Source organism: Stegostoma tigrinum, unplaced genomic scaffold (genome assembly GCF_030684315.1).
Source record: "Stegostoma tigrinum isolate sSteTig4 unplaced genomic scaffold, sSteTig4.hap1 scaffold_288, whole genome shotgun sequence".
Lineage (NCBI taxonomy): Eukaryota > Metazoa > Chordata > Chondrichthyes > Orectolobiformes > Stegostomatidae > Stegostoma > Stegostoma tigrinum.
This window is the reverse complement of record NW_026728216.1, coordinates 2,028-7,259: the sequence shown is the minus strand read 5'-3', so window position 1 is coordinate 7,259 and position 5,232 is coordinate 2,028. Positions and strand designations below refer to the sequence as shown.

The 5,232-nt window shown below is 57.0% G+C and overlaps 1 pseudogene; it reads right to left on the bottom strand.

The window, feature by feature from the left end:
- Positions 1–4,179: 4,179 nt before the first annotated feature.
- LOC132208091 (actin nucleation-promoting factor WASL-like) lies at positions 4,180–4,819 on the bottom strand (annotated as a pseudogene).
- Between the last annotated feature and the right edge of the window lie 413 nt (positions 4,820–5,232).

Here is a 5,232-nt window from a genome sequence, read left to right as displayed (position 1 = left end):
TGCCTCAGAACTGACTCTCCTGCTCTGGCGACCGGCCACAAAACGGACCTGCTGACAATGAGGCACTTCCTACCATCTCCAATCATGTGGCATATCTCTAATCCTGTGGCCCTCTCTCAGTTCTGTCGCCACTGCATTGAGGCATTCCCTCTTCGTTGATCCTCTGAACTCCCTCAAGACTGACCATCCACCGTTGATGCACTACCTCAGATCTGACCCACCGACAGTCCTACAATCTGTCACCATTCCATGTAGCATTCCAGCAATTCTGACCCCATTTCAATGAGACGCTGTTTCAGATGGTCACTCTGAAAACGAAACGCATTCTCAGGACTAAATCTCTGAAACTAAAGCACTTCATCAGTACTAACTCTCTGGCAGGCAAGTATTGGGGGTTAGGTGAGGGCTGAGGTTAGACTTGGAGCTTAGGCGAGGGTTGGGGTTGAGGCTAAGCGTTAATTGGGGCTGTGTGTTACGGTTCATTTTAGGGCTGAGGCCACAGCTAGTGGTAGGACTGAGGCTCACTTTAGGGCTGAGACTAGATGTTCGGCCTGAGGATCAGCATTAGGGCTGAGGGCAGGGAAGGTTTACGCTGAGGATAGGGTTAGGGTTAGGGTTAGGGTTAATGCTGAGGTGAGGGTTAGCCTGAGGCGAGCGTTTGTATGGGTTTAGGGCTGAGGCTGGGTTTAGAGTCAGGGTTCGGGCAAAGAGACGCTGCCTCAGAACTGACCTGCTGACAATTAGCCAGTACCTTAGGTACTGATGAGCTAATAAAAAGGCCCGCTCTCAGCACTGACACTGCAGCAATGAAGTCTTGCCTCACAACTAACTCACAAAGGGCTCATAATTGAGCAAGTGCCGAATGATGAAAGGGTGCGGACTGAGGTGTTGCACAACTGCCAGGAGGGTCAGAACTGAGGTATTGCATCATTATCAGATGGTCAATACTGCAGCAGTGGCCCACTGTAATAGGGTCAGAAAGGTCATACTGAGGTCTTGCAAGATAGGGTCAGAACTGTTGGAGTGATTCATTATCAGAGGGTAGGCACTGAGGCATTGAAGCATTGACAGAGGGTCAGCACACTGTCTGTATTGAACATGTGGCAATAATGTTCTGACTGCATAACATCAAGGCACTGCCTCAAAACTGACCCTTAATACTGACCCTCGCACAGTGCTGCATTGCCTCAGTCGTGATGCTGCATTCGTGTGGTACTAGCAGTTCCAACCCCATGAATAGGATGGGCTGAAGGGTAACATTTCTTGATATTTGCGAAATGGTTGACTTTGAATGAGTGCTGTCAGCATTCCTGTTTTACAGTTAATTTTATTTCTGTAACTGGTTTTTTTCTTTGCCAAGTCGTTTGTTACACCGGAGCAGAGGGAGCATTTTGTTCCTCGGCACTGGACGTCATCTCGGAATGAGACCGCGAACGGTGCCAGAAACAAACTCAGCCTCCAGGCCAGCCATTGATCGAGGGGTCCCTCACGGCCACAAGAACATGAGGCTTATTCTTTTTTACTCTCTACTTGTTATTCTTTTTAATTACTCTTTCTCCATCTTTTATTTCCTCAATAAATGTTCATCTTTCAGAAAATTGGCAAGCATTCCTTGAACTGCACTTGATAGAATCACAAAAGAACCACTTCGATGCACGCTGTCATCAAAAACACACCATTATTATGAGCCACTGCCTCAGCATTGATCCTCTGACAATATCGCACTACCACAGATTTGATCCTTTGACAACGAAGCAAGGCCTCGGTATTGAAGCTCTGACAATGCTTCAATCCCTCAGTTCTGACCATCAGACAAGGAGGCACCTTTATTTCTGACCCTCTCACAGTAGCAATATCTCAGGACTGACCTTCTATTTGTATGGCATTGCCTCACCTTAGAATGAGGTGTTGCCTCAGTCTTGACCTTCTGACAATAATGCACTCCCACAGTTTGGACCCTCTCATATTGCTGCATTTCCTCAATACTGACACTAAAAATGTGTGGCAGATCTTTAGTGCTGATCCTTTTACAAGGAAGCATTGTCTCAGTATTGACCATCTGACAATGATGAACTCTCACAGGGGTCAGGACTGAACCCCTGTCAATGAGGCACTTCTTCAGTGCCCGCACTCATTATTCGCCTTCTGACAAAGCTTCAATACCTCAGTACTGACCCTCTCACAGGGCCGATCTTCTGTCAAATCTAGAGAATTAATACAGAGGAGGTGTCTCTTATTGGAGGGTCTGCCTGAACTCTTGGTTGAAGTGTTCAATAAATTGCTACAACCTGAAAGAAGTAATTCTTCCCTGAATTAATAGGCAGCCAATTTGAAAATGTGGCCTCTGGTCGTAAAATCTTTCACAAATGGGAGTAATCTCTACGGATATACACTATCAAGCCTCTTAACAATCTTAAATGGCGAAAACATAAGATTTTTTTCAATCTTATAAACTCCAATGAATGTAGCCCAACTTTCCTAAGCATAGCAATCCCCTCCGCCATTTCCGAAATCAACCCAGTCAACATGAGGTGTCCGGCCTCCGCAGCACTCGCTCTGTGGCTGTACATGACTTGTAAGTTACCATCCTGCTGCTACGACTCTACTTCTATTTACGATGCAGTCCTCCGTCCATCCGAACATACTACCCTTGAACACATGGGCAAAGTGGGCACAACATAGTGTCAAATAGCTGTGAGCGGGTCAGGGCTGCGGTGTCAAATAGCTGTCCGCGGGTCAGGTGTGCGGGGGAGCCGGTCCCCGTGAGCGCGACAGGGCTGCGGGGGACAGTCCCTGTGAGCGGGTCAGGGCTGCGGGGGACAGTCCCTGTGAGCGGGTCAGGGCTGCGGTGGCAAATCCCTGTGAGCGCGTCAGGGCTGTGGTGGCAAATCCCTGTGAGCGTGACAGGGCTGCGGGGGACCCTCCCTGTGAGCAGGTCCGGGCTGCGGGGGCCGATCCCCGTGAGCGGGTCAGGGCTGCGGGGGACCCTCCCTCTGAGCAGGTCCAGGCTGCGGGGGCCAGTCCCTGTGAGCGGGACAGGGCTGCGGGGGCCAGTCCCTGTGAGCGGGACAGGGCTGCGGGGGCAAATAGCTGTCAGCGGGACAGGGCTGCGGGGGCCAGTGCCTTTGAACGGGACAGGGCTGCGGTGTCAAATAGCTGTCAGCGGGACAGGGCTGCGGGGGCCAGTGCCTTTGAACGGGACAGGGCTGTGGTGTCAAATAGCTGTCAGCGGGACAGGGCTGCGGGGGACAGTCCCTGTCAGCGGGTCAGGGGGTCCGGGTGCGGGGGCAAGACCCTGTGAGCGGTTCAGGGCTGTGGTGGCAAACAGCTGTCCGCGGGTTAGGGGTGTGGGGGAGCTGGTCCCCGTGAGCGGGACAGGGCTGCGGGGGCCGGTCCCCGTGAGCGGGACAGGGCTGCGGGGGCCGGTCCCCGTGAGCGGGACAGGGCTGCGGGGGCCGGTCCCCGTGAGCGGGACAGGGCTGCGGGGGCCGGTCCCCGTGAGCGGGACAGGGCTGCGGGGGCAAATCGCTGTCAGTGGGTCAGGGGTGCGGGGGCAAATAGCAGACAGTGGGACAGGGCTGCGGGGGCCAGTGCTTTGAGCGGGACAGGGCTGCGGTGTCAAATAGCCGTGAGCGAGTCAGGACGGAAAGGGCAAGTCGCCGTGGACGGGTGAAGACTGCAGGGGCAAGAGGCTTTGAGGGGGTCAGGACAGCAGTGGCAAGAGGCTGGGGACGGGTAATGACAGAGGAGGCATGTCGCTGTCAGTTGCTAAGTACTGCAGGGCCAAGTGGCTGTGCGCGGGTGAGGACGGAAGGGGCAAGTGGCTGTGAGGAGGAGAGGGTGGCGGAGGGTGGGGGGAATAGGAGGAGGAGCAGGAGGGTGGGGGAAACGAGGAGTAGTAGGAAGGGTGGAGGGGAAGGACTGGGAAGGGTATGGTCAAAGGAGGGGGGGTTGGGGGGTAGGAAGGAGGAGGGTGGGGCGGGAAGAAGGGGAGGGTGGGGCGGGAAGAAGGGGGGGGGTGGGGCGGGAAGAAGGAGGAAGAGGGTGGGGGGGGTAAAGGAGGGGGTGGAAGAGGGTGGGGGTGAGAGGGAAGGATGGTCGGGGGGAGGAGGAGGAGGAGGAGGAGGAGGAGGAGGAGGAGGAGGAGGAGGAGGAGGAGGAGGGTGGGGGGAGTGGAGGAGGAGGAGGAGGAGGAGGAGGAGGAGGGTGGTGGGAGAGAAGGAGGAGGAGGAGGAGGGTGGGGGGAGTGGAGGAGGAGGAGGAGGGTGGGGGGAGTGGAGGAGGAGGAGGAGGAGGGTGGGGGGAGTGGAGGAGGAGGAGGAGGAGGGTGGGGGGAGTGGAGGAGGACGAGGACGACGAGGAGGACGAGGAGGACGAGGACGACGAGGACGACGAGGAGGACGAGGAGGACGAGGAGGACGAGGAGGACGAGGAGGACGAGGAGGACGAGGAGGACGAGGAGGACGAGGAGGACGAGGAGGACGGTGGGAGTGGAGGAGGAGGAGGGTGGTGGGAGTGGAGGAAGAGGAGGAGGAGGAGGAGGAGGAGGAGGAGGAGGGTGGTGGGAGAGGAGGAGGAGGAGGAGGAGGAGGAGGAGGGTGGGGGGAGTGGACGAGGAGGACGAGGAGGACGAGGAGGACGAGGAGGACGGTGGGAGTGGAGGAGGAGGAGGAGGGTGGTGGGAGTGGAGGAAGAGGAAGAGGAGGAGGAGGAGGAGGAGGAGGGTGGGGGGAGTGGAGGAAGAGGATGAGGAGGATGAGGAGGATGAGGAGGAGGAGGATGAGGATGAGGAGGAGGAGGAGGATGAGGAGGAGGAGGAGGAGGAGGAGGAGGAGGAGGGTGGTGGGAGAGGAGGAGGAGGAGGAGGAGGAGGAGGGTGGTGGGAGTGGAGGAGGAGGAGGGTGGTGGGAGTGGAGGAGGAGGAGGAGGGTGGTGGGAGTGGAGGAGGAGGAGGAGGGTGGTGGGAGTGGAGGAGGAGGAGGAGGGTGGTGGGAGTGGAGGAGGAGGAGGAGGGTGGTGGGAGTGGAGGAGGAGGAGGAGGGTGGTGGGAGTGGAGGAGGAGGAGGAGGGTGGTGGGAGTGGAGGAGGAGGAGGAGGGTGGTGGGAGTGGAGGAGGAGGAGGAGGAGGAGGGTGGGGGGAGTGGAGGAGTCGAGGAGGAGGAGGCAGGAGAGAGAGAGGGTAAGGAGGAGGATGAGGAGGAGGGTGGTCGGGGGGAGGAGGTGGTGGTGGGG